The sequence below is a fragment of the Parasteatoda tepidariorum genome, chromosome 2, assembly GCF_982258835.1.
Source record: "Parasteatoda tepidariorum strain Cologne lab strain chromosome 2, Ptep-v5.0, whole genome shotgun sequence".
NCBI classification, from domain to species: domain Eukaryota; kingdom Metazoa; phylum Arthropoda; class Arachnida; order Araneae; family Theridiidae; genus Parasteatoda; species Parasteatoda tepidariorum.
The window spans coordinates 92,274,359-92,298,287 of NC_141756.1; the positions used below are offsets into that span (position 1 = coordinate 92,274,359).

The window sequence follows — 23,929 nt, forward strand, 5'->3', positions numbered from 1 at the left end:
TGTGTTGAATTGTAATTACAAAATCAGTTTTTAAACAATGTAAAATGACCAAAATTGTAACAAAAATTCGAAGTTGCATGAACCATGCACAAGACTAACCACGTTCCGTAAGAAATGCCGCTTCACCAAGTCAAAGATTTGAGTAAAAATTAGTTTAACAATACTTACTTTAAGACAAAATTGTGTAAAAAAATGCATAAACATAAAAGAATATTTCTTCGCATTTGGGTATAAATAATACACTGAATTTTCCTTGAAGAAGTATAGAACTAGCAAATCATTTGAATATATATTTATTTTTATTAGCATTAAAATTTTAATAATATAAAAAACAGGAACAATTGCTACTTGATGTCAAATTTGTACAAATAACTGCATTCTACTATAATTTGAGTGAGTATTGAAACACACTATCTTTTTTTAAGTGGAACCATAAAAAATACTTTTAGTTTCTAAAATTAAATTTTATTGATAGCTTTTTTTGATAAATTAATTCTTACTAAATTTCCTCTGCATAATACATTTAGAATCGAAGTTTTTTTTCAGTTTAACTAATTGAGTTAAACAAGTGTTGTTTGTTCATAAAGATGACTCTCACCAAATATGACAATTCAATGCAAATGTCACAGGACTCTAATATCTTATTAAAAAGGGTGATTTTTTCAAAAAAATTAATTAAAACCGTTGTTTTTAGCCTTTCTGAATGAATTTATACTGGTTCCAACAATTATATATTTTTAAAAATGCATATTCAGTTTCAAAATGCCATTTTAATGGAATATCACAAGCGATATTTTCAATAATTATTTGTTTTAAAACTGCATATACACTTTACTCAATCCAATTTTTTTTTACTTCTGAATTATTAACGGCATTTATGAAGTATGCGCAAAAGAAATGATTTTAGTTTTTTTAGTAAAAATAAGTTTTTCAGTTCATTAAGTTTTTCAGAAGTACCGGCACTCAGAGTGCCGATGCTTTTTACCGTAAAATAAATTTTTGCCGGAACATGTTACGGAGAAAGAAATCTGATATACCGTAATTTTTACAATAATATAATTAACATAAAATCACTGTATCATTTTAACTGAATAAATATTTCTGTAAAAATTATAGTATTACATTTAACGGTAAAGTTAAATTTTAAAATAGATTTTAAAATTAAAATCTATTTTAAATCTTCTTAATTATACAATCCATTTAAATTTTAAGATAGATATTACGCTAAAATGAATTTTACGGATGATGCATTAAAGTGCCGGTATTTTACATCGTAATTTAATCCAGAATTTTGCAGCGTGTTTCACACGTTTTCCTTTTCTTGACCACTTATTTTTATTTCTCCATATCCAACATAAATGGCATTAGCGTCAATTTGATTTAAATGCATGATTGTTAAAACAGTTCATAAAAATAAATCTTCCTGTAGAAACAAAGAAATTTTTTTTAGATTGTTAGGCCTAACCGTAAAGGATAATGGAAGGTGAAAAGCTATTAAATCATAAATATCATTATTCTGGGTTATTCCAGGAAATAATTGTAAACTGCAAAAACTGTTCTCCATAAAGTACCTCAGAAAAAAAAAAGTGTAATCATAATTACCAAAATTTGGTAAAATTTACCGTGTTTCTGACTTAACCTATTTTTTTGTAAAAGTAGAAAATAGAAAAAAAATTTGAAAAAATTTAATAAATGTGGAAAATTTGTGAAAAAATTTAATAAATGTGGTAAAATTTTGCAATTTTATCATGGTCACCCAGAAAAAAACATTAAAATTATTTATTTTATGTAAATTAACTTATCAGTTTCCTATTTTCAACTGAGTGTGTGGTTAAGAAGTATAATTTTGAAAACTCCAATTTCCATTGAACTGTTACCCATATAAACGGAAAGATTATCAAATGAATGATTTAAATACCTTGCATTTTGGTTTGAATATGCATTATATGTTTTTTTTTTTTACCAGAAATGTCATTACCATATATTTCGATAATTTTACAGCAATTGTATTCCTTGTGTAATAATTGAGGTTACTAAATTAATATTTTCTTAAAAAATTAACAATTCTGAAATTTTTTTCTAAGAATTATACATAATACTATTTCGGAATCAAATAAAATTTACATGAAAATCTCCAAGTCATAAATTCACTTTAACGAAAATCACTTTCTATATATTATCGAAATCAGAAATAAAAACGAAGATAAAATATATACAATGCATTTTAAAAAATGAAACCAGTGTAACTATATTCTTGTATTCACCTTATAAAGAAAAGAAGTAAAAGAAGAGCAAAGCGTCAACCAATGGTAACAAGAGATATATGGCAAAAAATGAAATCCCTTTGTGCTTCAAAGTAACTGGAATAACGGTTTTCAAAACTGCCTTAATGTACTTTCAAATAATTTATAGACTTTTGAGAAAAGTGTGTAAAAGAGAAATACAGAAAAGAGAAACATTTCCTTTGGCATTGTGGCTTTTTGAAGTTATATTATACCAGAGAGAATATAGATGGTCTCAAGATAACATTTGAGTTTGAAAGTTATATGTGTGTTATTGACAAAATCCATTTATTTGATTTATTGTTTGTGCAATGTATTGAAAAACAAATTAATTTTTATTAGAACACAATTCACTTTTAAAATTTACTATTAAATATATATTTATTACTATATAACAAAATTTACTTTTGTTATTTTCAAAATGTTATTATTTCTTGGAAATAGGTCTCTAGTTAATATTTGGGTTTGATAACTTTATGCAAATCAAAACCTAATCCTTTATTTTATTGTCTGTACTGTGCATTTAAAACTTAATTAGTAATTTTGTTTCAGGTTATATACTTATTACATGGAGTAATTGAAAATGCAACTTTCGTTATTTTCAAAATGTTATTAGTTCTTGTAAATAAATGGCTTCTAAATAGCGTATGAATTTAAAAGTTCCATCCCCCTGGTAGACAAAATTTGTCTGTAAATTTGTCTGTTATTGAAACAATATATTGAAATATCAATTATTGAAAAATAATTGGTCATTAAACTGAAACATAAATATAGAAACATAAATTTAGAAAAGTTTTTAATCAAATATAGTTATAGTATAGCATTAAAAAAACTTGTATAAAGTAATAAATGTATACATAATAAATATATAAATAATAATTATACAAACAACATATTTATAAATAATAAATATGTAAATAATAAATACATAAATAATAAATAATAAATATAAAAATAATAAATATAAAAATAATAAATACAAAAATAATAAATACAAAAATAATAAATACAAAAATAATAAATACATAAATAATAAATATAATCTACATAAAATTACAAAAATAAAAAGAGAAACGTGATAAAGAAATGAAAAAAAATATTTTTAAAACTCTAAAGAAGAAGAAAAGAATCATAAGTTAAAATTTTTTTAATAAAAATATGTCAGAAAGCAAAAGGCGAAAAAGTATAATCTTTTCGTCAGCTCTCATGAATACATCCGCAAAATAGTGCTTTCTAATATTGTAATGATATAGCGCCAAAGTCATATATCTTATTATATATATATATATATATATATATATATATATATATATATATATATATATATATATATATATATATATATATATATATATATATATATATATATATATATATATATATATATATATATGTATATATATAACCTCCAATCTCTATCCGTGTTTAAAATTTAGGGATATAATATTCAGGTGAACCCTTCTTTCTTCTATTACTACTTTCCATCGTATGTTAATTGTGCTTAAAAAACATCTGATTCCTTAAGAGTTCTGTGCTCTTTACTTACTGTATTCGCTTTATTTTTTCATTATAGCCTTCTGAAACTCCATTCAGAACTATGAACAGCCACTGATATTGCACTTTGCTTTCTTTTAATCATTAAATCACGAGAAACAAAATAAGTTTCAAAAAATTCTAATTAGAAAATATCAAAATATGCAAGAGCTAAAATATTGTAAAAACGTCTGGGCTGTTTATGTTTTGAATTTTCTGAAATTTAATATATTCTCTGAAGTTAAATATTTGTTATTTGCACGATTTCTTTCTTTTCGTGACCATTAAAATAAAATAAAAATTGTGTTGAAAGGTTTAATTTATTTGCATAAAAAACCTTTTAAAAATACTTTTTGATGAAATACAGAAAAAAAAGCTACTCGTAATACTTTAAAAAATGTTGGCGTAAATATTTAAACTAATTTTGTTTGCCTGTCTAAATACCTTTTGGCACTTATTTTCACTCTTTTATTTTTTTAATACTTCCAGAAGAAGCTATATAAGATTTTTCTAACGGAAATATTTCAGAGTTAAGATTTTTCTTTAATATTTAACAAATAAACAAAATATGATTACAAAAAAACTATTTTTGGTTAACACATTTTAATTTACTGTTTGATATTCGAAAAACCTTTGTGTGCATTTTTTCTATGGTAAGCTTTGTATTCTTTATAAATAGTTTATTTTTCCTCAATTTTGATTCAAAATTGTTATTATTCAGAAACTATGTAATATCCTAACATCTAAGGATACTTTATAATTTTTGTAATATTTAAAACATTTATTTGTGAAAAATTTCATGAAAAGATAAGAATAATCAATAATTTTATTGACCCTTGAAAACTGATTTTCGGCAAAACAGGTGAGACAAAATAATATTTTCAAGATCACATAAAATTCTAAATCTGTATTTTTCTCTCTTACTGTAGAACTAATAAGACAAATTAATACGTATATTAGCTTCTGATGTGCACTGTATTGTAAAAAAATTTTTCATAATATCAATGTTACTCTTTTCTCATCTGAATTATAGTGTCTTTGTTTTGTTTAATAAGTTGACAAAAATTGTTGTTTTTTATTTCATATTTCAATAACACTGTTTTTTCGACACTTTATCAATTCCTTTTTTTAAAAAGCAATACGTTTTAGTTTCGTTAAAAATGATATTATACACAAATAAATAAAAATAATTATAATCTAACCAAAAAAGTAAAAAAAAATGTTAATTACCAAGTTCTAACTGTCATTAAAATAATTTTTTACTAATTAAAAAACTGGAAAACCACAGTGAAAATGGAAGTTAACAGATAATCAACAACGCCATACCATGTAAAAAGAGAGAAAATATTTCCCCTTTAACCGAAAAGATAATCTAAGAGAATCTATCAAATTTGCGTTACTTACAATCAAAATTAACCGACGAAAGATAATTTAGAAGCATTTTCCATCCTTGTAATAAAAATTCCCAACTACCTAAATAATAGGAAAGCTTGGAACAATATATATAGTGATATGACACATTTTTCAAAAATGTCATTTTTAAATTAAGCGGGTTCTTAGTTTTGTTTTCAAATAGGTACTTAACAAGTTTCCAGAATTTCTGCTTAGTAGCATAAATACGCAGAAACATCTTATTTCCTGCCTGAAAATCGTTCTGTTTTTTTTTTTACTCAAAAGCAAGCTTCTAATAATTATTTCTGCAATTTCGAAAATTAGTATCACTTTGCAATTAGCAAAACATGTCTACTTCAGCTAATATTTAAATTTAAATTTTTGTAAGAATCTTAATGTTCTAAGTATCGTTGTTTGATTGAAAAAATCTGGTTCTACGCAAATGCTGCTGGCAAAAGTCTTGATCTGATCATAATTGCGGTATTTTCTAATCTGTGGGATATTTCGTACGTTTATCACAACCAGCTAATCCCCCGCAAGTTCAGTTAGAAACTTAACAAATAAATATTCAACCAGACTGAATTTGCTTAGGCTTATTGTAATAAAAACTTTAACTTGAAATGAATAAGGTTAAGTGATGAATAAATTATAGCATTTCTAGTAAGTCTATATGTATGTTTAATGAGTTAAACAGTATGGTTGAAACTACCAGAATATGGTAAAATTTACAGTGTTCTGGCTCTATGGGAATATCAAAAAGCTCAGCAATTTTTATTGAAGGACTTTGGTAATGATTTTGGTAAAATTAACGACTTACGGTTTTATAATACGTGATAAAAATTTGTAAATGTGGTGAAATTTACAGTTTTATCAAGATCATGGCGTAGAAACCATTTACTCAATTAAAATTACTTTTCAGTTTGTTTGTGTTTACAAAATGTATCGAAATATAATGTATAACTTGAAAATTCAAAATTTCCAGTAAACCGTTATGAACGGAAAATTATTAAATAAATCGTTTAAACACCGTATATTTTAGTTTTATTTACCATATTTTTTTTCTTTACCATAAATGTCATTACCGTACAGTACGGTAATTTTACCAGCATTTCTTTCTCCACATGATTTAACCGCAATAAGCCTTAAAACAGACAAGTTAATAAGAAGATACCAAAAAAAAAAAAAAAACGATTGAGTTATTTGCAAAAAAAACAGGATTATTCATCGCGTGCATAGGTTAACACAAATTTATGGACAGACTATATACAGTATGAAATTAAATATGAGATTAGATATTACATAGTTGAGATTAAATATGCTTCTCTAAACTGAAATCACTCATAAAATAAATTGAAGATTTACTCATAAATGAAGTTGAATATCTAAAGCAAATGATACCAAGAAAGTAGTTTTGCGTGTCTTGTAAAACAAACATTTACGTGACACGATTCATGAATTGAAGATATTGATATTAATGACTCGTTGTCCCGAAGGGCATTCTCAGTGGATCACTTACGTTTCCTCATGATAAAAATATTTCTTCTTAATGATCATAAAAGTACACTTATCAAGAGGTAAAATGAGAGCGTATGTAATAGAAACTAAAGAACTGATTTGAGACAAATAATAATTTTGTTTTTATAACTTTGATGCGCAATAATACCGAATATATATATATATAATGTAATAGTATTAGTCAGTGCATCACTAAACAATTAAATAGTTTGTATTTTGTGGATTATTTTTGGAAAATAACCTTTTTATGTCTTGTCTAGATCCAGGAATGGAAATTTTTCCAAGATTTTGAGGACATATTTATGATCTTCTTTGGTAAAGAAACATTTATGCAAGTCTAATTACAAGTTTTGCAGAGTTCCTGCTATCTCTTGAATATTACACCCCAAAATGACATAAATATTCAACAAAAAACTTCGCATACTGTTAAAAAAAAGGACATGCAGTTAAGTTTATAAACATTTAATATATGCAAAAGCTATTGCACAAACTTGAAGCATCATTCGAATATTTTATGGGCTATTACCAAAAATTCCATATGCTATTGAAACATTGAGAAACTATTCAACTCGCAATTATTCTCTTTGACGTTTTGCAGTGTTCTAGTACAGGATTTGGATTACGCTCGAAAGTTTTATGTGGCGTGATAAAATAATAATTCCGAAAACTACTTCATTGTATTGCTAATAATTATCAAGCATAGTCTTTGACATTTGCAGTGTTCCAGCATAAATTTGAAACATATCATTCAAACATTTTTAATTCCACTAACAAAAATTCCATTTGGTATTGAAACATTGCAAAACTATTCAACTTGCAATTATTCTCTTTGGCATTTTGCAGCGTTTTTGTGCAGAATTTGAATGTCGCTTAAATGTTTCATGTGGCCCGAAAAAAGCAAATATTCCGAAATTAATTTTATTGTGTAGCTGGAAATGTTCTAGCATGCTCTTTGATATTTTGCAGCGTTCTCGTGAGCAATTGGAATGTCGCACGAATGTTTTGTGTACTGCGATAGAACAAAAACTCCTAAAACAATTTTATTTTGTTCCTAGAACAATTGAATAATCTGAGTGTGACGTCATCACCACTCTTAATATTTAGTTTCAGAAAATAAATAATTAAAAAAATACAAACTAGGAGAAGAAATTGGTATTTAAAGGGGGGGGGGGGAAGCTTAATAGAAATCTGACAAATAACGAAAGACAAGATAAAATATGTTCAAACTAGTTTGATATTTGAATAAAGTTTAACAGGTTATAATACTTCCTCTTTATTGATGGTAAAATTTTAATTGGATGATGTTAGTTTTAACTTTAATGAAGGTAAAAATTTTTTCGTTGCTCAAATATTAATTTGAGACTAATAATTTTTATACTTCTTTATTTTTAAAAGATTCTAAAGTTATATATTAAGAGTAATGATTTTATAATGTCTTGAATATTATTGTCTTATCACAACATTATAAAATAACATGGTATTTAATTTCAAAAGCAAAATTGGAAATATTTAATGCAAAATTTTACACTTCTTTATTTCTCACTGTTTTATTTCTTCCATTAAATATAATTATACCGGTAAAGTTTGCCGGCATATTTTCTCTTTGTTCGCCTAAAGATCGAAACAATAATGCTTTTTATACTCAAAATAAATAAAAATTGTATTCATTCTTCATAGTTTTCATCGAATATTTTATTTGAAATAAAACTTGTCGCTCAAAGATTAAGCTACTTAACTAACAAAGAAGCAGACAAAATCTGTTAACTAAAAGTCTCATAGTAGTAACTATATTTATCTCTTCATAAAGAAACGAAATTTTAACTTAAAGGGTTTTAAGTATGAGAATAGGTTTAAACTAGAAGAAAATTTTTTAGTCAACATTATTTTCGTTTGACTTGTTCTTATTTCATTACATTTTTAAGCACTAAACAAGGAACGAAAAAAATTGCCTTTATATCACTTCAGAAAAGTAATTATAAGACTACTTAAAATGACAAGTTGAAGAGATTTATTATTAGTCATTTGATAGCAAGCTCTTAAGACTGCTGAGTGTCTTCGCATTTATCATTCCATTAAATGACGCGTGAAAAATAGTTTAAGATGTGTTAATTAAAATTTAATATACTAACAATAGTTTATTTAAGATAATAACTTTTGCAATTTAATAAACAAAGTAGGTATACATTTTTTAATATTTATGAGAATTTTTAATTTCTTTTAAATTAAAATAAATTGTAACTCAAAAATTATTATTTAAACTTTTTGAATATTTATTTTGCATTGCAGTTTAATCGTCCATTCTGTTCGATGACCTTTAGCACCACTTCTCACTCAAGCTAAAATAATTGGCGAGGAAATCACACATGCTTCTTAGGAAGTGTGAATTCTCGCATAGTCGTATTGAAATTTGAATTATTTTGCAATTTTTATGACCATTTTTTTAACATTAAATATTTCATAAATTTGATGATATTTCTCTCTTTTGAGTGAATAGTTTGTCCTTCGTGAGAAATTTTGCTGCAATGTATTTAATTATCTAGAGTTAAGAAAGGTATAATAGCAGTTGATGAAGTGAAGTAAGTGACTGAAAAAGAATTCACTGTTTGCGTTTGGCGCGCATTAAGGGTAGTCTCAATTTTAAGCGTGGAGACGTTTCTCCTCTTACTCCCGCGCTGAAATAAACTCTTCGTCCGAGAAGGTGGAGCCAAGTGTCGACTCCTGGTGAACGAACTATACCAGAAAGTTAGTCAAAAGTTCATCGAAGATTTGACTGACTAAGTTTAGTCATTGCTTAAAAAATTGACTTTTATATCGTACTAAAATATACCGAGATTACTTTCTTCCCAATCCAATATTTAACTAATAAAAATTTAAGAATTCTAAATATGTCTAAAGATTTATTCTGTTTTGTTAATTTAAATATTGAAAATGTTTTGAATAAAAGGGAACCTTATTTTGACTTAGAATTGAAGTGATTTTTAAAGGCCTGGTATAGTTCAGTAAGTTTGCAGCACGTTTTCAACACAAATTCAAATTCTGCTCATTTAACTGGTTCGTATATAGTGGACCGTACCAAATTCCAAACACTCTGCAACATTGAATGCGTTAGTATTGTTATGTTTGCTAATTTGTTGATGCAATTTTTTTCTTAGTGTTGCAGCTATAGAATATCTTTTGTAATTTAAATGTTAGCATGTTTTGAAAGATTATTATAGAAATTTTCATATTTTTATTTGTAGAGGTATTTGTATCCTTGCAAAAGTTATGTTGACTAAACTTTGCAGAAAATAGGAGCTCAATTCGTTTTTTACAAATGAGGTTTTTAAATATACAAGGTCAAAATTGTTTCCGCTTTGCGAAATTCAAACAATATATTACGAACTCGAACTGACGAAACCAGCAATGTTATAAGCAAGTGTTACGGAAAAAAAAGAAGAGAAGAGGGAAGGCAATTGGTTTTCCTTTTGATGTCAAGTGAATTAAAATGTGATATCCATACTAAGAGAGATAAAACTATAAACAAGCTTTTTTTTAAAATTTATAACTCTTTTTTTTATCGAAATTATTTTTTATAAGTGATTACCATTACTTTTTTTTAACTGTAGTGAGAATTTTAAAGAAGTAATAAGAATTATAGAATAGTTTTATTTTTGTAAATGCTTCAAAAATGTAATTATCCAATTAGTCTTATTACTTCATAAAAGATCTCTCTCCAATTAAAATCGCAATGCATAATCACTTAAGAAAAATAACTTCAAAAAAATTGCAAACGTTTTTGAGTCCTCACAGTGGACTGGTAGTAAAACACGGTTTCCTGTAGATAACCGAAATCAATCATTACTAGCTAGTGAGCGTGTGGGTGACCACTTTGATGAATCGTCGAAAAGACCAAGGGTGCATGGTATCGGTACCAAAGCGGAAGAGCTACCCCCTCAGCAGAGGATCAAATGTTGATGGCATGTCTTCGGATCATCCTCAGGGATGTTTTCCCGACCGTTGTCAATAGCCCATTAAACAGCTCTACTGCGGTGTAAATAAACTACTATTACTACTAAGAAAATTTCAACTATAGAAGAGTATATTTTTTAATTTATTTTATAACCGTCGTTGAACTACCGACCCAATTTTTCGGGTTTATGACTACTAACGTTCAAATCCGTAGCCTTGTAATTTTGAACTAATCCACAAGACAAGGAAACTCCTGAATAAGTACCCTCCGAGGTATGATTTGTTATAAAGGACTTTGTGACACGACAGATTTAACATGCATAAATCACCATTTACTACACGGGGAATCTTTGGCAGGCGGAGATCGAACCCACGACCTCTTGGGCATGGGTCCAGTACCCTACCAATCAGGCTATCCCGGCCAGAAGAGTATGTTTGTTATATTCTGAATATAATTTATTTAATATATTGAAATCTATTTTAACTTCACATTTAAATAAGCTCACAAAACAATATAAAATGGCTATTTTTTCATTCATTACCACTACAAAAGGCATCGTTTTAGGAATTTTTAACTATTCTAATAAAATAGTTTACATTGAAAGTCTTAGTATAGTAATCTTAATTGAAAACAGTTTTATTCGAACATTTAACCCTAATTTTTTAATAGTTCTTGAGTTTTTTTAGTTTCTTCTGAATAGGGGTTTCAGAGAAATATAAAACGTATTTTCTTTTAATTCATAATAATTTCAAATTTCAGAAATTATCCACATTCTTTTTTTAATTTTATTATTATCTGAGCATTAATCCGATTACTATTTGTCACTAAGAAAATAGATACATTATAGAGTAATTATAACGTCATTGCTCTCTGCATAGTAATGAATACAAAGGTTGGCTATTAATTCTTAGTAATGATGTAATAATTCCTGAAAATACAACGTGAATTACGTATACCATTTAATATGTTTGCAGGCACTTTCCACCTGTCGTAATGCACTTGTGTACTCAACTACAAAAGTTTTGAAAACAACTTTTAGAGTTCATTTTTTCGAAATGTTCTTCAATTCTGACGTTCTTAATGTGCCTTTTACACTATTAAGCTTAGTTACCTTCACAAATTTTTCAAACTTTCAAATAAAAAAGTAAAATTTGTTCGAAGAGCATGGTAATCGATTCTTCTCTCTGTAGTCTCCGAAACCAAAAGAAAAAGAAACATTTTAAAGGTAATAGTTACATAGTTTGAATTCGAAATTATTAAGAAAACACCTACGTTAGAATTTGAAGCAGAATTCTGAAAAAGAACTTTAAACGTTATTTCTGAAATGTTACTTCTGAATTCAAGTAAAGAATTGCTTTATGGTAAGTGATCGCAACTTAGAAATAATTTAAATTGGAGTGTAACTCATATATTTCCAGTCCAGGAAACCAATAGCGAAAATTTATAAAATTTCCATAAATATTAACTTCTCATATCACTACGTTCATAGTTTAAAGATTAAAATAAACTACCTAAGCAACCACTAATTAATTACTGGCGTGCTCTAAATTTTACCAAACTATTTTTTTTATATATATTTATATAGGGTAAACCAACCAGTGAAGGAACATTTCATATATTGATTAAAAATAAGAATTTGAAAGTTTTTCTTTAGATTGATTGGTAACAATAGCTTACTGCCAAACAATAGGAAGTCATCTAGCAATGTTCTGGATTACCAGGTCAAATAGACTTATCTGGAAAAAATTTTGAATTTGTTATTATCTCTGCAACACCTTGTTTCTTTGAAAAAATTACAAGGTGAGTGTTTGTATTTATATGTTTGAAGTGGAATTAATTGCATGTAATAGTTTTGTTTTTCTCACTGTGTAAAGGAGAATTCAAAATATAGTTATTAAAGTTCCGTTTTATTTTTTTAAGCATCATAGCATAATAAAGTATTGAGATAAGGGGGTGTTTATTCACTGGATCACCAAACGATGAAAAACCAGTGACGGAACAAGTGTTCCTTTACTGGTTTTTCTCTAAGTTAATGAAAATAAAAGATAAACTTTAATTTTCTTGTACCTTTAGTGGTGTTCCGCATCAAAAGTATGTTAAAAATACGAAAAACAACTTATAACCAGTGAGGGAACAGGCATGTTCCTTTACTGGGCATAGATTTCCCAGTGAATGAACAGTATGTGTTAATATGTTGACACTTTAATTTTCAATTCATGATTACAAAAAAAAAGTTAACATTTTCCAAGTATTTATATGTTATAATTTCAAGAATAGGCTTGTTTTTAAATGTTTGTATGCCTTATAAATTCATAAAGAGCATTAAAAAATACCAAATTAAGTGTTCCTTTACTGGGTGTCCATTCACTGGTAAGAGCTGTTCCTTCACTTGGTCTTCTTGCTACTTGTTATTTGAACCTCCAAAACTTTTAAACAATATTATGTAAGTTCTCCAAATGTTTTTTACATAATTTGCAATTAGTAACAAATATGTTGACACTGTCATTTAACTAAAATTACGAATTCTGAAATTAATATGATTTTTTTAAGAGGCAAGCGAAGCTTAAGTGTTCCTTCATTGGTTAGTTTACCTTACCAAATTTCTTATTGATTAATTAGTGATTATAGAAGAATAAAAATATCTGTACCGGTTTTATAGACTAATAGTTATTTATAGATTGATTATTAATAAGCCAAAAGTAAAAATATCTATACAAGATTTGTAGATTAACAGTTATTCATATATTGATTATTCATGACCCAAAAGTGAGAATATCGATACAAATCTTATAGATAAATAGTTATCTATAGATTGATTATTAATAGCCCAAAAGTAAAATTATCTATACAAGTTTTAAAGATTAATAGTTTTTTATAGATTGGTTAATGATAACCTAAAAGTAAAAAATATCTATACAAGTTTAAGTCTAACAGTTAATGAATAGCATAATCTCGCTTACATTTTTAAAACATTATTCTTTACCATGAATGAGGAATTATAATCACAGAACAATGAAAATTTACACTGAAAAATCAAAATTTCTTAAACAATCAATATGAACTTAAACATGTTTATGTTATTAAACAATAAGCAAAGAAGAATTATGGACGATAGTAAATGAAGCTCAACAAGACTATGTAAATGATAGAAAAAATATATTATTTACTATTTTATTTTCGGTGTAAAATTTTAAATTATTATTTAATATAAAATACTTAATTAAAAATATAATATATTTTTGACCCATTACATCCAATTTTTAAATTGCAGAATCTAAATATTTTTTAAAATATTTTATCTAAAATAAAATAATTTTAAATCTTAAGCACGCATATTCTTAAAAAAAAACATCAGAACTTAAATAAACATCTTTTAACTAGTTAAATAAATGTATAAAAAATAACTTACTTAAAAAGTAATCCAAATTTATTTCAGTTCCTTTGACATAATTGAATTAACAAGAACAAAAGGATGTGAGTGCATTTCCGATAACATTTTTTTCTCTTTAATCCGAAACATTTTTGCTCCAATTCCTTCTCCTCACTTATCACTTTCTTCAATCTCACATACAAAACGGTGACAAGAGTCGAAGAATATCCACTAGAAACAACAGATACTACTCACCGCCGGAAGGCGGGTAAAGAATAAAGAATACAACAAGAAAGAAAGGTATCCAGAGAACTATTTATAGATGCGCAAGCTCACAGTGTCATCGCGGAATGATACAGAATAAATCACAAGCATTAAAAAAAAACATATGAGAGAAAGTTTTTTTCCTAACCTATCCCTTTCCTTAGAACGTTGTAAACAAAGAGTAAGTCACGTTTATGAAAACTGATTCTGACTAATTCAGTTATTTTTGTTATTTTCATTGACTTTGAGAATCACTCGAGCAGAAACTGAATTATAATTAGAATTGATAAGAAGCCATTAAAGACAGATTAGTATAATGGGAACACATTTATGAACTTGGAAGTGATATTTACCTCAGTCTCTTGATATTTTGTTCTTTCATAATTACTCAGAGCTTCTGAAGTAAATCAAAGTTTTCTAAAAGTTATTTGTGTGATATAAAAAATTATAATTTTCCTGATAGTTTAATCGAAAGATCAAAGTTCGATTCAAAAGTAAAAATTAAGAGTAAAAAGTTCCAATTTAAAAGTAAAAACAATAATAAAAAAATGAGACTATATCAACTATATCAAATAAAAAAAAATAGTGCACTAAATACAAAAACAATTCAAGTTTTATTCACATTCCTGACAGGGTGTTACATGAAGATCACCATTAATATGCATCAGGAGAATTCTTATCGACTACCGATGGCTGAGAGGTAGCGCTTCGCACAGGTTCTGGGTTCGATCCTCGGGTCGGGCAAAGGTTGACTCAGCCTTTCATCCGTTCAGTGGGTCGATAAATGAGTACCAAGCATGCTTGGGAACTAAACACTGGGGGTTCCACGTTCGGCTGACCACCTGACAGGAACATCTGCTCCTGCACCCCAGGTCAAGAAAACTGAGACGGGCACAGTAGGCCTTGGCCCTCTATGGGCTGTCGCGCCACTGAGTGCAGTTTTTTTTTAGAGAATTCTTACCAGAATTGAAAATAAAACAGAAAACACGATGTGGGTCACGAATAAGTATTTAACCGGGAAAATACAATATCGATATCGTATGATCATCCGGATTTTTCGTTATCCGGTTCGGGCTTGATCTGGATAATCGGTGCTGTACTGTAATTGCAGTAATGGGTAGCTGGTGAAATAAACATTAAACATGTTTATTTGGAGGTTGAAATTTAAAGGTGTTTCTAATAATCGACTTCACACTGTACTCACGACAACACTTCACTATTTTCTTCCTCAATGTTCCTCACTAATTCTTTCACTATTTCCTTCCTTGTTGTTTAATACTCTCGCCTTAGTGTATTGTAATTTATCAGATTTCAGAAGCGTTTTTATTTTTTCGTTTGAATATTAATTTGCAACCCCGAATATGTATACATTTTTCCGATTTGATTTTTATTAACAGTTCTAAAATAGATATTTAGGTTGGTCTCTACGGAACACCCTGTATATGAAAATTTGATCACACGTCATGCGTATAGAACAGGGGTTTCCAACTTACATGAGGTCGGGGGCCGCAATTAAAAAAACAAATAAAATGGCCGGCTGCAACTTTATCAAAATTTTATGTAGGACTCTTTTATGTTTGAAGGAGCATTAAATATTACTGTCAGATTTTTAACAAATTGTACAAAACAAAAGTATTGAATTACAAATCAAAATAAGAAGTAGATTTTTAAAAATATTTAATTGCATATTAAAAAATTCAGACTACAATAACTTTAAAGTGCACATAAGTATTAAACAGTTATGTGCAACAAATATCTAATTGTTTAGATATAAAACTTTAAAAAGGTTGGTATTAAAACTTACATAGTAGCTCCCAAAATATTCAATGAGAAAATGGAGGTTTGTCTGCTGCAACCACCAGAGAATAGATATTTACATCTCAAATTTAAAATTTACAAATGTGTGTGTAAATATTTTCGTCCAAAATAAGTGGTTTCACAAAGTTAAATCGGAGAATTTCTTCGAGAAAATTTCTGATACACACATGCTAAATTATATTCACAAAATACAAAAAAAAAAGAAATAAAAAAGAGGAACATACACAATTATTTTTGTATTTGAATAAATATTTTCTTGGATGCAAAACCTGAGAAAAAATTTTCTTGCACCGTTGGTATGTTAAATTTCACAGAAACGAAGAAACTCAGTTTTTATTAACGAGAAAAGTATTTTAAATCCATACAGATTTTTTACGAAAATTGTCCGCAAAAAAATGACAACTGACATATTTTAGTTTGCAGGCCACAAAAAAGCTTCGCGGGCCGGATGCGGCCCCCGGGCAGGCCAGTTGGAAACCACTGGTATAGAGGAGAGTCCGTTATTTTTGTCAAAACATCCATAGGTTGGAACCTAACATCCTATTTTGGCACGGAATTAGTTGGACGTAGCCGAATTTAGCAAATCTACTCTAAGGTCTATTCCATTAAAAAAAACAAGAAAGCTTCTTAAATACTTGAAGTAACTAATGCCGGTGAGTGTTAATAATTGCTATTTTAATGGAAAGCAAAAAAAAAGTAATGGAGAAACAAACCAAAAAGGAAGAAAAACAACAAACATATCAGGACAACTTAATATTGTATATAAAGTATTGGTAAGAGAAAATTTTTCAGTGGAGATTTTTTATATCGAAAATGTTTAATTACTGATTTAGTGAAAATCAGAGTATCTATGTCTTTGTATAGTATTAACGAGTACGAGTATGAGTACTTGCTATGAGTAAATCAAACATATGGTCCTAGTAAAATTATTGTTGCGCTTATTGTTGAATCAGAATTTCAAGTGTAATTTTTTTTGGTTCAGATTTAAATAAGCACGCATTAAAAATTTAAATCGCATAATTGCAAGTAAAAGATTGGACACCCATGGAAAAGATTGGACACCCATGGAAAAGATTGGAATTGCATGGAAAAAAATTGGAATTGGGCATGCATAGAATAGATTGGAATTTTATAATTGCGTGGAAAAGATTGATATTAGACATGCATGATAAAGCTTGGTATCACATAATTGAATGAAAATGATTGAAACCAAAAGTCTAAATGATTCATCTGTAATAACTAACCAATAACTTCATTGTGGTTAAGGCCATGAAATACCGTTGCGATGGTCAGGGCATGTATTTCAGGCATCGGTTTGAAGTTAACTCAGCTATAGAAAAATAACGTGAAAGCGATCGTACTGACCAACTGATGACCCCTAATCTCTACGGCTGTAATAAGTCATTACAGGAGTATTAATTTATTTTAAAAAATAATAAATTTATTTTTAGCTTTATTAACATGTAAATAGCTATTAACATTATTTCCCTGTAATTAAGCATTAATACGAATGTTGAGCTCGACTCAAATATAAACTGTAATTACTTGTTACTATTGATATTCTACTTATAAATTCCGAGCATAATTTGAAAAAGATAATCCGTTTTGGCAAAATAATATCAGTTGAATCTTTAAAAATTTTACAATCAACATTTGAAGAAGCATACTCTGATAGTTTCGCATTTTAGTAAAACAAAAAGAAAAGATTATCAATTTTGGATAAATAAATTTTTTTTTTTTATTCCTTCCACTGAAAAATGGAAAAACAAAATGCCTTCAAAGAATTCTTCACAAATTTAGGAACTGAAAATCATGTCAACCAATCCTTCTTCCGTAAAAGCCAAGTGAATGGAGTATTTAATTCATTTTGTACGTCAATGTGGGCAATATATGTCACTAGTTGCTGTTTGCCCCGGATGTTGGAGTCCTGTTGCTCTTGAACTTGCGAAAACTGAAAGGAAGGGACTGTTTCCTGTACCCGGATATTAGATCTTGATTGGATTCAGACGGCACTGCATTTGGACAGGTGACGTAAATTCCAGTAAAAAACTTACGCGCTGAGGAGAGCTGAAAAAGCCTCTGACATTTTATTTTGAGACTGTGTTTTGCCAGATAAAAATTTTGTTTGAATTAGATTGGAACTTTTATTCAATAACAACCACTCAGGAGTTAAACTAGATGGTGTTTATCTTTTTTGTTAAATTGAATTGGGCAAGGCATCAGTGATTACGTCAGCAAGAAATCTATTAAAATTTCGAATGTTTTGAAAAATTCTAGGTTGGCAAAACTAATACTGTTGACATTCTTATTTTTCTGCATAATTACTGCATATAATACTGCCTATGTAATTTTTTTTGATGGGGGACTAATTATTACTAAAATTTTATTTTAAGACTGGGTTTTGCCTAATAAAAGTTTTGTTTACATTAGATTAGAACATTTATTTAATAACAACCATTCAGAAGTTAAACTCGACATTATTTATCTCTTTTTTTTTGTAAAATTGAATTGGGCAACAGCGATTACGTCAGGAAAAAATCTAATGTAACGTCAAATATTTTTTTAAAAAAACTCTCGGTTGGCAAAACTAATACTGTTGACATTGTTACTTTTCTGCATAATTACTGTAGATAATATTGCCTACAGGTTTTTTTTGGATCGGGACTAATTATTACTAAGTCGAGGTTTGAATTAATCGATTCATTGTTTTAGTATCTTTTTGAACATACTGAAAGTCTGGAAGAAAAAGTCAAGTAAGTCTGGCCTAGTAGGAAAGGTGATTTTTGGTCACCATCTGAAAAAAAAAACTTGTTAGATCTTGATTGATTTTGAAATGGTGACGTGAATTCCAGTCATGATATTACTCATGGAATGGAGTCAGATAAAATTTTGTAAAAAACGTTTAGCAGTTGAAGAAGATTTCAGTTGTTAAACACGACGTTGTAAATCTTTTTCTTGAACTGGATAAGACATCAGCGCTAACGTCAGTGAGGTATCGATTAATATCTCAAACGTTTAAAAAATAAATTAATACTGCTGACACATACCTTTTACTATGCATAGTGTATAACTCTGTCAGAGTAGGTTTAAGGGGGGGGGGTATTATTCCTAAGTCGGGGTAATTTTCAGTCACCTTTTAGAAAAATAAACGTATTGGATCTTGATTTGATGCAGATGACACTGAATTTGAAATTTTGACGTGAATTCCAGTCAGGATATTAAGCTAAGAATAGAACTAGATACGAATTCCGTAAGAGGATTGCCGCAGATGAAGATTTTATCAGATAAAAATATAGTTTTAAACATATTAGAACTCTTATGCCATTCTTCAAGAAATATGAAAATTTTAAAATCTAGAAAATCTTTAATGATTTTTCTTATTAATTGTAATAACTTCCAAAGCAGCTAGAATAGTTATATTAATTTAATTTAAAATAAGTTTTTTTAAAATATATATATATATAAAATGTAAACATAAAATCTAAAAATGAATCTTACATAAATTTAAAAAAACAAAACAATAATGAGTGAAAATTAATAAGAAAGTTTATGAAAACCATATAAAAATTGCAAGTTATTCTAGAGTTTATAAATGAAGAGTAATTATAGTAATTATAGTTTCGTTTAATGAAAACTAGAGACGAATTATTTAATTTAATACAAGAGTTTCATCTAGAATGCGTCTTACGCTTTATCAATTAGAATGAATAAAAACACCAAAACTAGTTCGATAGTAAGCCTCAAGAAAATAATTAAATCTCATAGGTATGCCAAAAAGTTACTAAGTACGTAATTCCTTTTTACAATGAAGTGGAATTTTTTTAAATTAGTTTAATGACATATGTATAACGTGGTTACTGGTAACAAATGGTTTAACCACTTCAGTAGGTAAATTATTAACACTGAGAGACTTAAACATTAAATAGAATCAAGAAATAAGTAATAAATCTATTTGCCGCTTTTCCACTTTCTCAAGAAAAGCCATCAAGCAAATTGAAATACGATACAATCTCACAATATGGCCTCTAGCAAGAGAAACGTCAGATGATGCCACTCACATGTAACAAAAAGACCAGAGAAAACGAAAATGGAGCCAACTCTTTACTTGAACTGCAAAAAAGAAAGTGACACTGAGTCAACTTCTGGCGGCCAGAGAGGTTATCACCGATCTTGGCGTACATAGAACAATTGCGTGATCATATAAAAAATCACGTAGGAGGATAATCTGTATCACCGAATATTCTTTGAAGAAATAATTCGTCTGGGATCAACCAAACCTGGCTGCACAGTTTTTGTATTCCCGTATTGGCATCATGTTCGGTCTCATGTGTGATCTCATATATCATTCGCACGTGTTCTTTGCGTGCGTCAGCCAATCATATTTCGAGAGGATGAGAGTATATCGTGATGGAATTATAAAGTTAATGTAAAAATAGCACGCTATTTTTGTCTGATATGCTTTCGATTGGAGCTAAGTCAAATCTAAAATTCGATTTTTCTTCTGTTTTGTGACAAAATTAGAGAAAATAAAACAAGTAGGACTCTTCCTTATGAATAAATAATTTTGTATGCTTAGAAGTACTATAATGAGATCGTTTTAGGTAGTATTAGGACATTAAAACTTGCACGATTGTATTGATATTGATACAATATTAGTTTTATATTTATATATAGCGATACATTGAGATTATTTATGAAGACGAGAACTAATTAGGACACAATACAATAGTGACCAACCTTCCAACTTCAAGCGATGCAAAAGAAACCAAAATTTTTAATGAACACAGAAGCATTTCAACTTGTTCTCTTGCACAAGATATTAAAAATTTATAGTCTTTAAATAGAATAAACGTTCCAAATTTACGCGATATCCCCTCTCCGTTACCACAAATCTCGCTTTTACGTTATTATTAGAATAATATACAGTTATGAGTTATAGATACTCTTTTAACTACCGTGTGAATAAAAAGAGTAGTTTTCGTTACCAAGGTGACGAAGATAGAAAATGTGGCCTTGAGAAGCCAATTTTAATTTCAAGGAGTATAAACGTGATACAAGATTTTCTTCTGTAACTGCAATTCATCAAATGATATTTTGACCTTTTCCTCGTATACAATGAATTTTTTAGGGATTCCGGAATTTAATGGGTTTAGAGCAAGCCCTTGTCATCAAGATTGACCAAAGGAAAGTTCCTTTTGGTTAAAGTCATGTGAAACCAATAAGTCAAAGTGTAATTTGGCAGTGTTTGCATTATGTTAGATCGCTTTAAATGATACTATAATTTGAATTATTTGAAACATTAATAATGCCAAATTTAACAATATACCGTGCAAACTAAACAAACTCGAACTTCATTGCATGGTAGTTTGTCTCAACCTACATGAAAATATTATATGGTTAGCACCTTATTAAAATTGCAGAAAATTTGCTAGGCAGTGAAAATGGCTCAAGGTTACGTTAACGTTAACAACATTACGTTAAACCTAATATTTCAGAGAGAGCAAAAAATAGAAAATGCAATATTTTTTCATAGTGTTAATCATGTTTAACCAGTGATTTTTCTTTCTTTCCTTTTTTGGGGGTGAATTTATTAAATGGTTTTTAATCTAAACGAGTTAATATTTTAAAGGCATAAGAGGTTCCTTTTTTTTTCTTTTTCCGGGTAAAAAAAAAACCAACAATTTGTTCACTGTGTGCGCAAACTAAAATTAACTACAATGGACATCATAGCAGTAGGCTTGTCCTTTTTTTTGTTTATAAACCCAACCGTAACATTACATGAAATTTGTCTACAAACATACACATAGATTTTATCTATTAAAAAACAACTGCATTTGTCTACAAGTGTAAGGTAAAAATGTGGAGATATCGCGTAACCAAAGTTACACAATCAAATAGAGTTAAAAATTACGTCCAAGGTAAAATATCTTGTAGCTAAAAAGGAGAGGGGAAATTCTCCTTAATCTAAAATTATCATTAATCGTCATATCTAGAGTTCATGGTATGCTTCAAAACAAATCCCTCGTCCTTTCACATCATCAGATAGCCATAGAAATTATATCCAAGGAAAAATATCTTATAGTTAAAAAACAGGGGAAAATATCATTAATCGTCATATTTAGAACTCATAGTCTCCTTTCAGATAGCGATAGAAATTATATCCAAGGCAAAATATCTTGTAGTTAAAAAAAGAGGGGAAATTCTCCTTAATCTAAAATTATCATTAATTGTCGTATATAGAACTCATCGTCTCCTTTAAAACAAATCCCTCGACCTTTTACACCTTCAGATAGCAATAGAAATTATATCCAAGGAAAAATAGTTAAAAAAAGAGGGGAAATTCTCCTTAATCTAAAATTATCATTATCATGGTTTCTTTCAAAACAAGTCCCTCGTCTTTTTGCACCATCAGATAGCGATAGAAATTATATCCTAGGAAAAATATCTTGTAGTTAAAAAAAGAGGGGAAATTCTCCTTCATCTAAAATTATCATTAATCGCAGTATCTAGAATTCATGGTCTCCTTCAAAACAAATCCCTTGTCAATTCGTCGTATCTAGAATACCCCATTTCCTTCAGATAATTCCTCATCAATCCCTCGTATCCAGAGATCCTCATCTCCTTCGAAGTATTCCTGGTCAATTTTCGGATTCGACTCTTTTTAGGGGACCAAGGATCAAAAAGAAGTATTTTTTTATCCCTTTCAGAAAATCAGATGTTATACACAGCATTTTGTAAGAAAAAATATTGGAAAAAGGTAAGAAAACATAAATAGCTTATGTTCATTCATCAATCCGGTTAATTGGACAATTAGTTTAATCCGCGTTTGGATAAACGATATTCGACTGTCTTACATTTTAGGAGTACAAAATGCTATGGTCTATACAAGTTGTTATTTACCCGGAAATGGGAGGTTAGATTGTTTATCGATTTTTGAATGGAAAAAAAGTAAATTATCTATGACTATTACTTCAGCATCTTGATTCGTTTTTATATACTTATGAATTTTTTCGCAAATAATAATACAGGTCTATGTTTATTACGAGTTTCAATGGTTCTTGGCTAGTATAGGCCCGCCTCAAAATGTTCGAATTGAAATCGTTCTTACTACTAGTGTTTTTCTAGTTTACCCGATAAGTAAGTAGCTTCTCAGACGATACACCTTTTTTAAAATGCTATAACTAATTTTCAGAGTTTCGTCTCATTTGACTTTAGTCAGTCACATGATTGCATAGCCGTTTTTAAGCTTACGTCACAATATGTACTCTGACCTATCAAGCAATATTGGAGCAAACAAGTTCGCAAGTTAACGTTATGTCAGTATTGTGCTTATGTTAGCTCTTTGCTCCAAAAATAGATGATGAGTCGGTCTGTCTAATTCAGGGGCTCTAGAAAGAACGAACGAAAGAAGTAAGAAAACAAAAATGACAGAAAAAGTACTCGAAATCAACCCTTCATCGAAATCATCTAATTCTTTTGAATTTTACAACTACATCTGACTACTTAAAATCAACAGATTAACAAGCAGAACAATATTAAGAAATCACTTTTAAGCTTAAATTCACCATTTTTCGTTATGATTTACAATATGTTATGCACAATATTTTACTAAATTACGAAATCTTGAAAAATTGAATCATGCAAAATAATATGGTTTACACATATTTTTGTGATATATTCAATATACTAATATTGGGCATATAATTTCTTTCTTACAAATGTACGGTTAAATTCGTATTTTAAATAATATTGTTTTTTTTAAATTTCATGAGAAATCAAAGCAAATTTTATTTAAAGGTTTCCCCC

General features: G+C 28.5%; 1 protein-coding gene across 4 annotated transcripts in view; it reads right to left on the reverse strand.

Moving 5' to 3' along the window:
- The window catches only part of LOC107453385 (calcitonin gene-related peptide type 1 receptor), a 411,922-nt gene that overhangs the window by 153,120 nt on the left and 234,873 nt on the right, over positions 1–23,929 (reverse strand). Inside the window, exon 1 of one of the 4 annotated variants that reach the window (XM_087157755.1) lies at positions 14,081–14,330. The exons of the other annotated variants lie outside the window; for them this stretch is intronic. The gene's annotated coding sequence lies outside the window, so the exon portion shown is untranslated. Of the gene's footprint in view, positions 1–14,080; positions 14,331–23,929 lie in introns of those variants that run through there. 4 annotated transcript variants of the gene reach the window in all.